Raw genomic sequence first — 19,608 nt, 5'->3', positions numbered from 1 at the left:
TAAAATACTGTATTTACTGTTTACATAATTTCAAATGTTACTTGCTTACTATTGCTAATATTCTCAAGCATAGTTGTAACAGTTGTTAATATTTTTTATAGGAAGAAAATGAAGTGCCAGTGCATTAGTCTGCCTGCATGAGAGCTCAACCTGAAAACAGCGTTCCACTTTTTCCTGTAGAACATCTGTGAAGTATAATTATAATTAAGCATGTCTTGAATATTAATTGTTCTAATGTCACTGATGCAATGTCCTAGGATACACTGAATCCGTTCTGTTTCAAAGTACTGTTTTATTTAAGAGCTTTGCCAGATGTTCTAATCATTTCACTTAGATTTTTCCAGCAGGAAAATAGTTGCTGAGAGTTGTGAATCTCCTGCCTCTGCCAACTGTCAAGGAAACAATTTCATCCCCAAAGAGGAGGTGAAATCTCCAAGAACCTTTTTTTTTAATTAAAAAAGTCTATTAGTCACAAATTTAGTACATTGATTTAAAATTAAATAAAAAGAGAAATGATGTTTCAGAATCATCTGTATTGCTGCTGACTTATAGAAGATTTTGCTAAGAACAATGCAATTACTGTAATCTTGGGCAACAATGAGGCTTTTTATTCACTCAAGTAGTCAAATTTGGGTTTTACCTGCATGTTATTTTCTCATCAAATCATGCAGCAGAAATTCAATGCTGTTTGTTTCATTGCTACAGAAATTACCATTTTAGAGAGCTATATCCTTAACCAATACATTACTGTATCTTTATTGACTCGAGTGATCATATGCCAGATCAGAACATCTGAGATCTGACCTCTCTTTAAACAACTTTTGTAATAGTGGGCAGAGACTCTCAAGAACTGCTCAAACTGAAACATATTTTACAATTACCAATTCTGATAGTCCCAGAGCACTGAATAGAAATTCACTTGCATTACTTCATGGCTGCACTAATTTAAATGTGTTATTGTAACTTAGTTATAAAGCACAATAAAGACTTTGCATCATTTGACATTCAACAGTGACAATGAATGACTGAAATATCAAACTGTGGCCTCAGTAAGAACCCTATTTGCTTGACATATTTGTTCTGAAATAGTTCTTTTCAAAGTAACTACTTGAAAAAAAATACTGAATACCGCAGCAGTTAAGAGCTTGATCTCAGAGTGTGTCAAGTGCCTTTGAAGAAACAATGAGTTTCTTATTATACATTGTTTTCAGCAAGAACACAGATTCTATGGAGTACGTTGTAAATTTTACATCCACATGAGCTTAACATGTACTTTGCACACTTGGGGATGTTGAGCAGAGACTGGACCAAGATGACCTCCAGATGTCCCTTCCAACCTTAGCCATTCTGGGACTCTGTGAATGAGTGGAGAGAGAGGTAATAGTACTTACTGAAGGACTGTTTTCATGATGAATAAGACAAATTCAAGATGCAGGCCAACATCTGCTTGGACTTAGGTTGGATGAGCTTTTGGGTAAACATGTCTGAAGTTCATACATAGGTATTCTTGATTACAAAAGATAACAATGTGTACTTTCTTTGCCAGGTTCACTTTACACAATATTCACCTGCACAGAAATAGTTTTAATCAGCAGGTGGTAACCAAGGTGAGTTTGGCTAGCCCTGTAAAAATCTGCATCCAATTATTCTGTGCTAACTGCAAATATAAAATTAACTGTGCCAACAACATACCTAACAAGCAAGTCATATATGAGTCCTGACCTACCAGACAACACAAACATTATCTTGTCCATAATTCTGTTCATAAGGGTAAGTTCTGTAGGGTGAAACGACCTCAGTCAGAGTACAAGTAGTCACATTTTTGCTGTAAAGAATTCTTCTAAATATAAGTTTTATACAGAGTATACAATAATACATTTTAAATAGGATCTACCTTATTCAAGACATTTTTCTTTCTTCTTAAATACCTTGATCAAAATTTCATAATAAATTGGTCTGAGACTGGTAATATTTATCAAGAAATGAGTTCTCAAAAGCATCTTCAAAGCAGATCATGATAGAAAGAGCAGAAGATGCAGTTTATCGCCATACTCATTAACAGATGGTATTAGCATGTGTCTCAAATAACAAGGAAAACATAGATGAAAAAAGTAATTTTTCAAAGGTGGCCAGAGTTTCTAATATTAATTTATGTGTTAGAAGAAAAAAGGGAAATATATATGCAGTAACAAATGCTGTTGCAGTAAAACTCTAGTATAAAAGGAAAGTTTTACCCTGATTTTTCAGACATTACAATTGTTCCTCTCTTGCTTTCTTATAGTATCTAGAAAACAAATGTTATCTTTGCATGTAACTATAGCCTATTCAGTATTCTAATTAAAATATTACTGAGTAAAAAAAAGAAAAAGGCATACAGTGAGAAAAAGGGTACACAATGTGCCAGAAAGCCTTATTTTTGAATGAAAAAGGGCGATGAGAAAAAAAAATCCCTGTTCCAATAAAATTTCAACTACTTAGACAAAGTGGCATTGTTTCATTAGAAAATACAGAAAGATGCCCTAGTTAATAGTCATCTCTTCAGTTTGATCCATGAGGTAATCAGGAAACACTGTGGTACTATGACTTTCAATTGCCATTGAATGCTTCTCTGGTAACTATATATACTTTACATAAATGGATACTAGATATCAGTAATCACTGAAAAAGGCTGTTTTACAAGTAAATGGTCAACACAATTTGGAAAGTATACAAGCAGCAAGTTCCCACATGATGAAAAGGAAGAGCAATGACTCCTCTATTTTATATACGTAGCTATGAATATGGTCCTTTCCTAAAATACAGTCTGTATCATGTCCACAAATATATGCTAAAGACATAAAAGCACATAAATAATATAAACCTCAACTGAACACATAGATAACTTTAAAACTGCTATGATCAAACCAGGATATTTAGAAGTGCCAGTTCTCCTGACAGAACATGTTTGTGCTGTAAAATTTCAAACATTATTTTCGCATTTCTGTAGTGATACTAAAATTAATTACCACACTATGTGAAATACTTAATATAACGAATACAGATTTATTCAATGGCGTGGTAATATAACATCTAAAATATTAGCAAAAGTTTCCATAGCAAATTAAGAACTAGTTTTCAGATATATTTTTATCCCAGAGTTTCATCACAAGAATTCAGCAGAATAAATCCTTTTCTAGACCAATGAAACACCTGATCAAAGCTTTGAAAAGGACACCTGTCTAGCAAACCCAGTGTTATCATTGTACAAGAATAATAATGTGCATGCTATGTGACTATCTTCACACTATGACTGATTAATTTTGACGTGGCTGATTGTTGAGAACTACTGTGTATGCACCAGAGGTAACTGTTTTGTTTCTTTTCCTTCTCTCTGGAAGCTTTTGTTTAACAATAGAATACCAGGCAGTGCTTCTCAAGTGTTAACAAACCTTAGTGTCCTCCTGACAGCTGATGAAGAAAGAAGAAAACTAATTCCATTACATCTACTAGCAGAACGTGTGTGCCAACTAGTGACTCCAAACAAATGAACACATTAAAAAAGAAAATAAAATCATGATTTACAGAGCTGTTCTTTATAAAGTAGACTGTGTTCTATACCACTGCCATACATTTCAAGTAGGTCTGTGACCTTACAATCTTACAAGCTGTATAATCAAAATCTATTTTCCAATGGCTGATTTGCAGTTCATAGAATTACCAGTGAGGCTGGGCACCAAACCTACAGATCCATGACTTGAGTTCCCTGTAACTGCTCTCCCCATTTGGGGAACTTTACAGCTGTCCTCACATCAGCAAAACAGATGGGAACATTTTTTATTTCAACAAAGAAAGTGAGTGCATTCACTTCCATAGAGAGCAAAGGTTTCCTTTAATGGGCTCACTGCATTCTCATTTCCATAATTAATTTTGCTAATCAAGAGGCTGAAGTTTAATCTTATATCTCCCTTCAGTCTAAACCAAAGACTGATGGCTTCAGCATTTCATCAAGATTGGCACAGATACTGCTGAGCAAGCCAGAAGTTTCGGTAAACTGGAACAAGTCTGCTTTCATCCAAGGCTTGGACTACAAGAAGGAACATAATTAAGGAATGAACACTAATCCCCCACAACTCCTTTATTTTTAATATTACCTTGCACAAAATAGATTCATCATTAAACTTTATCATTCTAGTCAGCAACACTCATGATTTGAAATGTGTCCTGCTCTTCAGCTGAACATCAGAGTGAGAATATCAAGTAATTTTTAATTATGAACAATCAGAAGGAGCAAGACTGCTTCTTGTAAAATACTTCTAATGTTAAAATATCTTTTCTTTTTCAGGGGAATTTACATCCTCAGACCCTTCTGTTCTCACTGTCTAGGCAAGTTCTTTCGAAAGTGCTACTGCATTTAGCTGAGGTCACTGTGTATGACTAACCTGAGCAGCAGAAAAGCACAGAGACTGAAAAGATTACAAACAGTTACTCTAAAAATAACAATAAAAATATCTGTTCTTAAATTAAAGTGGTATTATTTTCTCCTTCCCTGTCAGGAATACATTCAAATTGAACATATATTTTAGAAACATTTTATGTAAATGTTAGATAACCATAAATAACAGTGTGCACATCCTGTCTTGTGTGACACTTTCTTCTAAAAAAGTCATAATGTGGTGTATTTTTTTAATCTCATGCATTATTAAGAACTCCTGACATGTAAAGCACTCAAAAAGGATTCCACTGACAAAACATGCCCCTAATAAAAAAGAGCAAACACCTAGGTACATAACATAACCATCAAAAAGACAGCTTAACGTATGAATCAGCACATGGTTCTTTTTATGTGTTACTACCTGTTTTAACTCTGAAGCTATTGATTTCTGTAACTTCCATTTGTTTCATCCAAATTTCCCAAAGCATAGGTGCATTTTGTATCACAAAAGCTGATAAATGACATCTATTCAGTATAATAGTACCACTGACCTTCCTTAGCTTAAAAAAGTCATCACTTAATTTTATACCTCACATGAGGTAGGCTCCACCGAGAAACATTAAGGAATATAGCTTTGCCAGACGGACAGTAAAATATATTTGGGTTTGGACAGTGTGAGCTATAAACAAGTTAATTTGTTTCTAATTACATTCATCCTGTTCAGTGTGCTATTTTTTGTTAATTGTACCAATATACCCTTATGATGTGTGTCTCATTTTCAGCCAAGACGTTAAAGAAAGTATGGATACAGCAATATGGCTGGGGAAAAATCAGCTAGAAAATTATCCGTGAGCATAGTTTAACGTTATCAAATTCTTATTGATTTCAAATTGTCAGGGGTTGACAAACACACAAGATCTCTCTCTCTTGCCTTCTGATATCATTACCTAATGTACTAGGCTGACTAACAGTTTTTTAATGTGCTTACTTGCTACCATCATGCTGTTGGACCAAGCTAATATGTTTGAGACTTCTTTTAAATGGAGGCATAATGAAAATAGAAAATGGTATGTGCTAATGGTAACACTTGCTTATTAAATGTTTGTTAATATTATTTGAAATGTTATTTTAACTTGTGAGTGAAGGAGAAAAAAATGTTTTTAATCTCTATGTGATTTTGCAACTGCCATTCTCTTTACGTCAAAACTAAAGGTGATATTTTTCTTAGTGAAGGCAAAATGTATCAGCTTGTCCACCAATACGGTAGATGTTTGAAGCAGTTTGGTCACACTTGATAGGACATACTTCAGTGATGACTACATCACAGTAGACATAGTTTCATGAGGGTTTGGTGCCCTATTGAACTGCAAATATTTTCAGTAAGACTGCTGATTACTACAAGCAAAGAATTAGGTGCCATAGAATTTCTCCACTAATATTAACTAAACACACACAGCAAACCTTTGCTTGCAAGCTTCAGTGTATTTCAACATATATTCTATTACAATCCACTGAGACAAGGGGGGGGGCACAAAATTACAAAATGGAATATATAAACCTTTAGAATCAGTTTTAAGTAATGTTAAGTTTGATGGCTTTGTAACAGTAAAATGGAAAACCACTGAGGTGCATGATACATAGAAAAAAAATAGAGTACAGCTAGAGAACATACTGAGAATTCTTGTACAGGATAAATGGTTATAGTTGACATAATTTTAAGACAAACAGTCTAGAAGAACAGGATAGAAAGATAAGGAGTACCTGGGAATGTCAGGTGTCCAGGATGGGCTACAGTTAAACTAACCGATAAGTAGGAAGACAGGAGGATTATTGCCTGTGGTGCCAACTAACCAATTAAGCTGGTATAAGCATCTACTGTGCGCGCTTCAAAGGCTGTCAGAAGTGATGAAGATTGTTGGAAGAAGTAAATGACCCTCAGAGATCACCACCACATTTTTGTATGCATACAGGGAACTTTCTGGAAAATAATGTAATCCATACGTAACCTCATGAATACGTATGTATGGCCAGTGACTATATAAGGATGGCTTGTGTAGCAATACAGAGACACATGTTAGGAGGAGCTATCCCCCCTGTCTCCCAGGGCCGCAACAAAGAATACCTGCTTGTCAACCCGAAAACTTTGTTGGCAAGTTTGTTCCTGGAGTTTTCTTCAGATCACCACAAATGACATACTTTTTTCATTCTTAGTTCAATACTGCAGTGTTCACTTTTTCACGCATGAATAAAAAAGTCATTATTATTTTAGTGATGCACTTATTTTTAAATAATGACTATTTCAGCAAATAGAACTTTATATTGTGATATCAAGTGAAAAGATAAGCAAAACAAGTACTAGAGATGACAAATTTAAAATGCTGATATGTTGGGCTGAATAAGAGACTGTACAGCATACAGTAACAGTGTGATGCATGCATGTGGTTTTCAGTTTCTTTATATCAGACATCTATTTTTGCTGAGCACATTCTTAGCACTTTTAATATTCATACCTCAGTGAAAAGTCATAGGACTATCACCATGCTGAATTTTTGCTCATTATTTTTCTAAACAGAAAGATATTTCATCTCACCAAAAAAAAACCCCAAACAATATTTGGTCAATACATGACCTATAATAAGAATGGAGTAACAAAGTGAACTATTTAGGATTTTTTGTACCTGTCTAGCAATGAATATGACAAGTAAAATAGATTGATATTTTTCCCCTAAATTATTGTTTAGAAAAAAACAATCTAGAGACTTTAAAGATATTAATCCATTATTTTCATCATGGTGTGAACCACCTAAAAAATTCCTCATTTTAATGAACATAGTTAAGCATATTTAATCAAACTGAGGAAAAATGATTCACAGAAAAGTAAACCTAAATGAAGTCACAGATGTCTCAATCATAAGTTTAAAAACACTGAGAAATAGCTGGAATCCTATCATACAGTCTGAGTCATGTGAGAACAAAGACCTTATGATTCAACTTCAAAGAATATATCTTAAATAAAAAGTAATAAATACCTGAGATAATAGGTTTGACAGCCTATGCTGTTGGGTCTGACACTACATAAATTACTGTAATCCAAAATGAAAAGCATATCATTCAATCTTCTATTAGATAATAGACCTGGAAATATTATTAGTTTCTCAACAAGCTCTGCAAGCTACTCCTATAGTCTCCTACTGGAAAGAACACCTGATCTCTCCACTCTTGGTTATAAAGACCAAACAACCAACAAACCAAAACCAAAATCTCAACTAGTTAATTTTCTGCATGTACTTTACATTGAGAGTCTCAAAAGTTCACCTAAAGCTTGCTGAGTTTTTTAAAGTCAAGGGCAAAACAGCATGTGTCTTTTTCCAGTGACATCTAGGCAGGAGACTCAGTCCTCTGTTTCTTGCCAAGAATTGAGAGGATTTGGCATGTATGAACCCTGTGGTGTAGAATGAATAAAAACTGCACTTAGCTTTGTGATATTGCTTGCACACATATCTGCTAAACAGAGATAGGGATGTACATGGTGTGTTTAATCTGCATTATTATTTTCTGTACAATGAGGTTTTATGTGAATGAAGAAGGTGGAGAGTAGTGGCATCTACTCCAGGTAGCAACTAGTTTTCTCCTCTCTGCCCCTTAGAAGGTCAATCTGAGCAGTACTGACATCAGAGATGTTCAAGACCATTAACTCCTCTCTGGGAACACATTTTAAATGAGTGAAGCCCTACTACTGCATTATATTACTGGATCTTGATAATCCATTAATACATAATACATTCCAGATAATCTAGTGAAAGCAAATAATCAGTTTTGTACTTATTTTGTAGCACACCTCACAATAAGTATTTCTCAGTACATAAACCAGTTAAGTGTAACCTTGTGCGTACAAGTCACCTGAGTCCTGGATTATCCCCTGGGATCCTTCCACATGCTTTAGTCCCTGGCACAGGTATTGCTAGAGGATTAAACTCAGCCTGAGATAGCTCTTAGATATACAAAATACTACTTGAATACTGACGACTAAATGCTACACTCCCCTCATGGTTTAATTTTTTGAGATGACTTCTTTATTGTAGATTTTTAAGTTTAAAAAGGCAGTTTTAATAAAATTGGTACAGTTTTAGCTGAAGAAGACATTGACTGATATTTGAGACTGAAAGGAGCAACTGTGACCTTCCAGACTGAGTCCTGTGTAACAATATACAGAGCAGGCTTCAGTCAATGACTCCACAACTTGCAGTGCACATACAGTGTCAGTCACAGAACTGAATTTAATCACTCCCAGTGAAAGAAAAATCTGTCCAATCTCTCAACAATTCATTACAGTAATCCAACAGATATGCTCTTTCATAAATCTTACTTATAAAATTAACTTCAGCTTGCCTGTACGTAAGTCTATGTCACAGGGACTGAAAGCACTCAAAACAATAATCAATATGCCATGCAGGAAATAAGTAGAGGCATTTTCACATATCATGAAAAACACCCTGAAATATGCATAAAGTATATACAAACAAGGAGGAAATGCAGACAAAAATAATGAAATATGAATAGATTTTGAAAGTGGAAAATACCTAATGTATTGTAACAATAAGAGAAGCAATCTCTGTGGTGGGAAAAACTTGAAGAAAAGTATCCTTACAGCCTACGACTCATGCCTCCAGAAAGGCTGCATTTGCTGTAAAACACACCAAGAGAGGAACAGGAGAAGCTTATTTCTCAGGAACCAAGACCTGTCATCACAGTAGCTACAAAGACTGAGGGAAGGGAAGATATAAAATCCCTCATTTATACGTTACACCAAATAATTATAAAGGCAAAATGAGAACATCTTCTATTGTTAACAAAAGAAGATACTCTTGTAATTAGTTTTCTGTAGTCTGTTAAATAATTTTCTATAACAGGTGATAGTTACATGCCCCTGTAAACACCGTTAAAAAAGTAAGAAAAAAGGCTTTTGTACAATACCTTTTGAACTTACTATTTGCTCACATTTCATTCCACTTTTATAAGGCAAAACAATGTTCTGATTTATCTTCTGTCATCTGAGGTCCATCTGATCGGGGAGGGGAGGCAGCTTTGACAAAAACAATCTAAACAACTATTCATATAGACACAAATGGAATACAAAATTTCCAGTGTTTGAGAAGGAGGAAAACCTTGCTCAGATAAACTCGAAAGTGCTACTGGGCAAGGATCTCTAACATAGGCAATATGAGAAACCTAAGAAAGTTTTGAAAAAATTTCTTATTTTAAAGCAAAAGCAGTATGGTAAAAAGAAAAGGAAGTTATACTTGACTAACTCCTGGCACTGTCTTTTCAACAGTAGGAAAAAAGCCAAAAACAAGGAGTTGATACAGCATGGGAACTATCATAAATAGGGCAGCGATATGTTCACAAGACAGCTCATCCCTGAGTGAAATTTCATGTTTCTTCCCATTAACTTTTATCATTATTGCCAATGGAGACCTAGACAATATTCCCCTTGGATTTCCCTCTCTCTCTCTCCTGTCTCTTTTTTTCCTTAAACTAGTTCTGTATGATTTGCAAAATAAATTTAAACCAAGCAGCTGCTCCTAGTTACAAATGCATTCATAAAAGCATTTGACAGAAGTCCTCTGAAGAGCAAGTTGTAGAGCATCCACAAGGCCTTTGGAGCTACCCCAGCTACTACATCCTTCTAGCAGAGAGGAGAAATAATTTGGGGTTTGTTTAGAAGCATCTGGATGGGAATCCCTAATGTGTCAAAGAAATGGTGTTAAATCCTACATGTAAATAAAACAGACATTGGAAATACTATTAGAGGACCAAAAGCTTTTCTTAATGGCAACAAAAGTACTAAAATGACCACCTTTCTCTTCTCACAGACTGTCCTTATTTCACTGTTATCTGAACAAGACAGAATAATGCAATTAAAATGGTGATTAAACTTCATTTCTGTACAGATTCTTTTAGCAAGCTTGAATCTTAAAAAAAAAAATAAAGAAAAACAATCCACCGACACCAGAAAATATTTTGCACAAAACAACAAATAACCATTGACATTTTCTGAGGTTTTTTGGTGTCATGTTTAACAGTATTACCCCACACTTTTCTTAAGCCTCAGGGAGCAAAACACAATTAACCATCAGAGAACCAAAAGGAAGGTCTTGCGTCTATCCTTTGTTTTTCCGTTCTTCTGGGGGAATTTGTTTTGTGTGGACTTTCCCTCCTCTGCTCCTAACATCTGGGTTCCCTTCTCCTTTAATTGCCCCCTCCCGTTTGTTTCAGAGTTGCTGTAGTTCTGTGCTCCCTGCTATCCTTGCTTTCCTGTGTTCTATTCTTTTCTAGTGACTCCCCAGCCCCTGATACTGTTCATAAAAGATCATTCTCTCCCAAAATAATTTCATAATCTGTCTGGAGAAAAGGCATGTTGGTGGGTCCTAGAGCCACAGGTATGCTGACGCAAGAAACGAGACTTCAAGACAGAATTAATTTGCTTAAAGAAAAACAAAAAGCCTGTGTATGCAGGGTGTTTTCAGATGAGCAGACTGAGGTTAATCTGATGTTACATCCTTTGTAAAGATTGAAGAAAGGAAATCCTGATTCTGCCCTGAAACAAATAAGCAGCAGCAGAGCTCCACACTGATCTAATCAATGCTGTTAACATCAAGAACGCAGTTAGTGGTCTGCAGAATGTTCATAAAAACATCAAATTATATTTCTAGAATAAGAACATTTAAGCTATGAAGCATGTACAGTAGTCCAGAAACTAGGAATAACTGAGTGAATATTTAGATCTGCCATGTAAATTATTTTACATATTCATGTATCTGTATAATTTTTATATAGGTTTTAAAACCTGTTCATATACAATTCACAACAGACAAGCAAAGATTATTTCTGACCAGCATTTATACAACATCAAAAAGCACAAGGGTTGTTTCCAAATTCTGTTCTTACTGAGGATGCTAAAGAAAAACACACAGTATTAAGATTTGTCCACAGTGAATAAAATTGAATGGAAATACGAAAGTGAATATAAATCATAAGATTGACTCTCAGGACTTAAACCTTTACCCTAATTATGACTTCAGGTTGCAAAGGATGCAATTTCTTGACCCAGCCTTAACTAAATCTACTGCTTAATTCAGTCTCAGCTCATATGACAAACCACCTACATGTGCTATAACACTTTGTTAACGCAGAGCATTACAAACATACGAACAATACAAAAACATTTTCTTTTTGTTTTCCTTTGATTTTTTTTTCCTTATATATTTTGAGTTCTTCTTTTTATTCTTTACTTGACTTAACAAGGAGATGCCTGGAAGCAGCAAAATATTTTATCTTCCTTATTCTACTGTCAGCAGCATTACTTTGACCTTATCAGATAAATTTATGTTGAAAACTTTCTCAAACCGTATTCTCTCGTGAGCTGCTATAATGTGCATCTTTGTATCATTGGGTGTAATTTAGACACCAGAGGCATTTTTTAATTATTAATTTTGTCCTGTTTTAAAAGCATATATTAAAAATGGGAAGAAATCCCTGGACACATAAATCTGTGTTGCACTTTATAAATAATACCAATAAATAAATGTGAATGCTTCTCTTTCATTTATATTTCAAGAATAACATTATGAAGCTTGAGATTCCCAATAATTAAGGTTACAATTGCTTAATGCTTCATATTAAAATGTTATAGTTCTCAGGTTGGAAGTGTGAGGAGCTGCTGCTTACAACACCCCAGCATAGAGAGAATGAAACAAAGGCAGCGCTGATTTTGTGAATCAGTGGAAAAGGAATTATGTATTGACATTTCAGTCCTGCTAAGAGAGTGTTTCTAACAGCACCAGAGGTTCACAAACTTTCAGGCGATTCATATTCACTAACTTTTTTCAACAGGGTTTTTGCTATGCAACAAAAAGTAAAATAAAAATATGAATGTGGATAAAAATGTACAATGATTTATAAAGCCGCACAAATTCAACCAAATTCCATTTGCAAAAAGCTTAAAAGTTCTTCCTTAAAACAGCACTAATGTGATTTAATTGATGTTAGATAATTCATTTGAACCAACTTAATCTTGCTGCTAAATTCAATGGAAACTTCAAATAGTTACTCTCACATTTGCTGGCAGGCTGTGTTTAGAAATGAAAACTTTGTTCTCACCCCAAGAAAAGTATTGGCAGTATATAACTAGTAATCTACAATTTGCATTTGTCTCCATCCAGCAACGCACTTCAGTGCAGTCATGTCTGAGCACAGAAATAAATAATCCACCTGTTGTCAACAGATCTATTTAGTGTAAATGAAAAGAAGATGAAAATACCCAAGGAGGTACATGGGTCTCTTTTGGTATGCTCACTTCTGAGAGGTCTCTCAAGAAAAGCAAATGGCCAGGCCCACAAAACCCTGACTCAAAGGAAGCACTTAAAACTCAACAGTTTCCACACCACCCTGGTATTGCCCTCACCTATCTGCCTACATCCATAAGCAATATCTGAGTTCAGCACTCAATCCCAGTGTCACATAACAGCTCCTTGAAATAAATGGAGAATGACCCCAGGATTAGGGAAACATTGCACCCTACCCTCACCCTCAAAAGCTGCTAAAGAAACACAACAGAAATTTTATTACAAAATCTGAGCAACCTCACAGCAGTCCTGGAGTTGCTGATGTATGAGAAACATCCCTCAGGAATTAGCCTGAACTATCCAACACTGCTCTTGGTGAACATCTTGTCTTGCCAGCAGCCCACTTCCCCAGTTCCCTGTGGCAGGCTGCTGTAAACTAGGAACACTGAAGAGCTCACCTTCTACCTCATTAATTGTCATGTTGCCTTTATCCCATTTGCATGTATCAGCTCAAGAAGAATTAGAATTCTGAAATTCAGCTTTCTAAGGCTTTTCCTGGTGTTTCAGTTTGGAATAAAACCATCTTCCTTTGGTGTTAAATTTACTAAGGACAGTTGATAATTTGTGATATGCCATAGGGAGTCCTCACTCCAGAGACAATACTCTCATGAGTATCTTTATTTTTTACTTCTTTTGTGGCTTTGTTTTTTTTGTAATCATAGAATCATAGAATAGTTAGGATTGGAAAGGACCTCAAGATCATCTAGTTCCAACCCCCCTGCCATGGGCAGGGACACCATCTAAGTGCTTGTCAGGATAACCCCTAAAGAAAGCTTTCAGGGGTGTTGCAAAGGGGAAATTAAGCTTCATAGTCCACAGACTCTGTACTACTTTCCATATGGAAATCAATGGCCAAAGATCAATTTCCTCTGTGACCCCTGAAAGAACAATACGAGTGTAGGACCTTGCAAGGAGGATCTGAACTGCTCTGTGCAGCTGGGTTTAGCTGACATTGTTACCTGTTTAGGAGAGAGACAGAACCGCTGGAGTAAAAATGACCTTTATGATGGATGTTTTACTTCACAAGTAAAACCTCTCGAGTGAAGGAAAACTGCTTTGCTGTGTCTCAGCATACATCTTGTCCCCTTGCTCTCTAGGTACTACTGGTAGAAAAGGACTTTGAGATTAAGGAGACAATAAAATTTCCTTCTCACTTTGAAAGCTGAGGGAATAGGTTTCTGTGGCAAGGAAGGAAAAGAGAAGCTTTGGGAAAATAAATAAATAACTAAAATCCAGCCACATGGCATTTCTTGCAGTTCCCTCAGCTGCTGTGGCATCGACTCACCCATCTGTTACCAGACAACACTTTCACTACAGCTCCAAATTGTTCAGGGTGGACATTATTCACATGTCAGCTGGGACCTGGTTTCTGTGTAGCCATCCTGGCAAAACATTCTTCATGAAACATTTGGGAGATGGGTTTCTACGGCCTGTCAATTATGATAAAGGAATAGGAGAGGGACACGTTCCTCAAAATGTTACTTCAGAGAGGCTTTTCCTTTTTCTCTTTTTTTGTTTGATTTTATGTGGCTTGGGGAATAAAAAGGTCAATGGAAAAACTGAAGTTATTTTACTTCCACAGAGCTTTTAAAATTCCTGTGTGAATTCTTCAAGACCATGTCCTGAACTCAACACCAAGGAAAGAATGTCCAGACTTCTGCCACAGAACTAGGGCCACCCAGTATCAGCAAAAAGTCCTCACCTGCCTTCCCACTATTGCTGGGTTATGTCCCATGACCAACAGGCAATCTTTATTATGCATCAGATTTAAGTTGGTCATTTCTGTACTGGTAACTGAAGGAGACAAGGCTCCCACAAAAGATTTATTACTGTTATATCATCTTTTCTTTTATAAACATTAATCTTGCTAGTGTCCATTATTGATTTATGTACAAAAGATGGTGAAATTAATCAGCTGCTTTAAATTATGCCCATAAGCAATGACTATGGGAAGAAAAGTCATTTAAATTTTAATGTAGAATCATGCAGAAAATATTTTAACAAGATAGCATCAAACTAAAGTAAGCAGACTTCTGAAATAGTCAAAGGAAAAAGAAACCTTATTGAAATCAAAACCTCCCATTTGATATGCAGAATGAATAAGTGCCCACAGTATTCCCCACTTGCATTTCTGCTTCCCAATTAACATTTTGGTGCTGGGCAAGCTGCCAGTGCATATAGTCCACACTACATGATTGTGCTGCTCTTCTGTGAAAGTGACCCTAAACAACATTGAATAATACTTTATCTATAGTAAGAGATGTCAGAATAGCCTATAGCAAGCACCAGAAACAGCCATAAGAAACAGGTAAATGTTGGACACAGCAAATTCGTAAGACTAGACAACATTTGGCTCCTACTGTCAAACTACACTTTCTCTTCATAAATATATATATTTGGATATTATACACATACATTAAAACTTCTATATTTTTCCTCTCTGAATAAGACATGGTGACAAGTATTCTTTATTACTCCTACCAGCTGAACTAAAATATGTCAGCTCAGATCTTTGGTTTGGGCTGTGTTCAGTTAGTATTTCACTCAAAACATTCATACTTGGAAAACACGTAAACCAAGCTATTTGAAATACAGCATTACTTCTCATCAAACTAATCCCAGACTGAAAAGCAAGATACCATATCCTACAGTTAATTTCTCAGTCAGCTTGAACAATCATGAAACATCAGATAAATTTTGACCCTTCTCCAGTGTTTGAATAGTGGCACACTCTGAACCAAACTTTAAACTTTGCAATTTTCCCTGTCATTCCAGTTTGTCTCTGAGGTTCCTTAGTACTGTCCAGTACTTTTTTTCATGAGTATATATATACGGCTGAAGACTACCTTGTACTCCTTGTACAGCAGTTTACTGCTTGCCCTTGGAGACCTTTGGATAATGGTGAGACAGGCTTATCACTGCTGTAGAGGCAGAGAGGAAAAAACAAATGACACAGTATGTCACTTTATATAAGCATACACATTACATACAGGACCAGCAGCATTTAGAATGTCAAACCTAAATGCTACGAATACATACAGTAGTAGCTACTCAAGGTGTTCCAGCTGAACACAGCAGCCAAACAGCTTCTATATGCCTTTGTAAGGCAATACGAATACATAGAACAAACTTGCAATCCTACAGAAGTAAATGGCTTTTGATATTGAATCTTTCAAGGACTGAAAACATTATGGATAGTAGGCCATTCCCCTGCAGTAATAGAAGATTATAATGTCTGTGATAATGTTAAAGGGCTAGATGTGCAGCATTAACCAACACAGCAGCCAACAGTAATATATGATACCGTTCAACTCATTTTCAAGGCTTTAGTCACTTCACAACAGCCTTAGATAAACTGCAAATTCAGTTTAACAGCTCAGCTGAGCAATCAATCATTCAGAAACAAGATTCAGAGCAGTCCCGGTGAACACACGGAAGGCAATTAGATACCACCATTTGTGAAATAATATTGGTGGGAATTCTTCTCCCTCATCTGATTTATTTCTGTCAATCTGCAGTTTAGATTCTGTGTCATGATTAACTCCATTGTCCTGAGATGCCATATAAACGTAACACTGGCATTATTAAATGCTTCTGAAACTAATTCTGAACCTCACAATTGCTAAGGAAATTGATTAAAGAGAGTCAGCTAGCACTGCTAATTTGCAACTGGCTATTTTTAATGACAGACTGATAAAATGAAATGATAAGCTTGAGAATAAAACTCAGTTTATGTAATATGTTAACTTGTATGGAACACATTTGCATAAACATTTGTAGGATAAAATGAGTCCTTAGGCAGTTCAGAATATTCAGGCTGGCTGATTTGGAAGAGAGGCGAGACAAAAATATAGCGACTGCATCACCAAATTACAATGTCAAAAATATCCATCAGAAGTCATCATCTGTTTGTTTGTCAAGTTTTACTGAGTTTTTGGCTTGTGCTTTGCTTCAATACCAGCAGTTAAAGTCATCAGAGGGAGTTTCAAGAACCAATAAAGACAATATTCAAGGACAAAAGAATTAAGCAAGTTTGGACACATGTAATTCAAGCAAGTATAAAGAAGGTATGCAGTAGTTTCCAAATGCAGTATCTGAAAGACAGAATATCCATGGTGGAGGACAATTGCTTTAAGAGAAACAGAAGTGTTTTGAGGAATACTAGGATGATATTAAACAGAAAACTTTTATGAAACTTGTTTGAATAAATAGCAGATCACCTTATTCCCCCAAAGAAAGAGTGAGAAAAACGTATTTGAAGCAATCAAAAGATAAAAATCTGCACTGATTGCTCTCCAGAAAACAAAGTAAAACTGAATGCCTATGTCCTCACAAACATACTGGACAGATTTCAAAAACCCTCTGAAAAGCAGGTTTAAGGCAGAGAGAAAAAGGAAGATCTCATTGCTGTAGAGAATTTTGTATCATTCCATTGGAACCACACTAAAGTTTAAGTGATCATTATTTTAAAATAATTTTGAATATCATAGCAATGGAGACATATTTATGCAAATACTGCAAATGGATCAGGTTTACTGACAATCAATGCATTAGAAGCATTCTCAGAGCCCTGAAAATGGATTATCTGCATTTTGAAACCTATGTGAATCAATTGACTACAGGTAAGCAAAAGGTGAAATTCAATTTTATGGTAATTTAGGAGTTTTCAAGACATGCACATTGAACAGAATTTTAAGTGTTTACAGAGGGACAAAAGCAAGTCTATTGAACACTGGTTAGTGAGAATGGAACACCGCATTGATACATCTGTATTCTGACTGGACTTTGGGTTTCAAAAAGGATGTCTGAGCTGACAATATATGCAATTCAAGTGAATTTTATTTCCTGTTGCCAGACTTGACACCTGAATGCTTGATGAATTTGACACAAGGACCTCTTCCCAGATAGGAGGGTATATATTCTATAGTCCTAAAGTAAGAAGCAAATTTATAGTTTATGAGTTTCAGTGTCTACCATAATTCTATCAGTTTAAAAAATCTGGTTTTCCAATAAAAATATAGAGATGCCCATATCAGATACATCATTTTATGTCAGCAAGTTCTTACCCTTGTGAGAAGAAATTGTATGAACCTCCTGAAATGAACATATTTACATATGATAATGTGCTGTAAATCCACATTGGATTTTCCATAAAAAATGGTCCACTTTAAAAAAAGATCTAAATAATCTCAATTAAGTTTGAAATGTCTATTGTGTTTTGTTTCATACATAAATACTTAGAAAAATTGTGTAACTGAGCTTGTCAGTATTAGGGAGATTTGGGGGCCATTATTGCTTTAGTTGTTTGTTGAGATCTTAAAGAAGAATTCTGTTTTCAAATCACATCTAGTTTAACTCAATGCAAGGCTAGATAACAGATAAATTACAGTCTGCATTTTATAGTTTTGGGCTGGTATTACATTCTTTGGAATGTCTTCACTGTTGCAAGAGAAAAGAATTTTGAAACAAATCTTAGAGACAAATAAATTCCTAATATATCTTAAGATATGGGCATCTCTAGATGAAGTACAGTGTTTAAAGTCTAGTTAGAACATAATTTTCATCTGCATTCCAACTATTACTAGTTGTAATAACTAGGCCGATAACAGAGTTTTCTCCAGAATCCATCAACCTCATTAAGTGCCAGTAAAATCTGGGCTACAATTCAAGATCACAGTGTTTAACGTACTCCTAACAAGTCAACATAAGCCAATATTCAAATTCAAAGCAACACTTCATTATCTGTCCAGGTACAAGTACAGTGTGGTTTTTTGTTTCTGTTTTTCAACAGTCCCAGGAAAAAACACACCTCTGTGACTTAAATGTAATGAAACAGAGAAAATTACTGGCTCTTTCTAGGGTATAACTAAGGTACATTGTCATTTTTCTTCTACTGTCTAAATACAATGCTTATTAGTTTTTATATATACATATACTTAGTTCAGAATTGAAATAGGAAAAGAACTACTTGACTATAGCAACACAATAAGCAAGAAAACGTTAGTTTATATATACATCAAACATTGAATGCTCTGTATGAACATCTAACCACTATGAATAACAAGAGATCACACAGGTACATCTTCTGTATTATGATAATTCATTCTTCTTGCCCTCTTGCTGCAAGTCCTCACTTTTTTTTTTGTCCCCATTAGCCTTTGAGATTCATGAATTGGCAAATTTGAAACATGTTGCATATTTACCTGTTAACAAACTATAAATGCCATGGCAAAATGATTCAGGCCATCCATACCTAGTTATACAAAACCATACAAAATTATTTTGGTTGAGATCAAAGTAGGGGAACGCATGCTACTGTCTTTGTCCCTATTTCCTTAAGAGTAACATAAACGCATCATTCATGACTAGAACAGACACTTTGTAGACAAGGCTGAGAGCAATGAACAAAGAGCACTGAATCAACAGGACTCATTATTCTGTTTCCATTCAGGTCCCTTACTGTGGCCTGCACTAGAAACCCCAGAACATTTGTATTAAAGTACACTATAGCAGCACCAGAAACAAACAGAAAATAAGGGAGGTCTTAGCTGGTTTTCAGAGGCCACACTAAAGATAGTTCAACTTCTAGGAGTAAATTTTAAAATGCTGTCAGTGCCACCTATGAGGACATAGACTATTTCAACAAAGGTAATGGAGCTGGAAAGTGTCAATGTCAGCTTTTAATGCACCTGGAATTTGAAATAAATTTTTGCATTAAGAAAATTGGATTTTGCAGGAGGATAACAACATCATAAAGTAAAATGGAAGGTGGATTCATAAAAGAAAGGAATA

Source organism: Melopsittacus undulatus, chromosome 6 (genome assembly GCF_012275295.1).
Source record: "Melopsittacus undulatus isolate bMelUnd1 chromosome 6, bMelUnd1.mat.Z, whole genome shotgun sequence".
Taxonomy (NCBI): domain Eukaryota; kingdom Metazoa; phylum Chordata; class Aves; order Psittaciformes; family Psittaculidae; genus Melopsittacus; species Melopsittacus undulatus.
The sequence above is the reverse complement of the archived record's forward strand: the minus strand, read 5'-3'. Positions refer to the sequence as shown.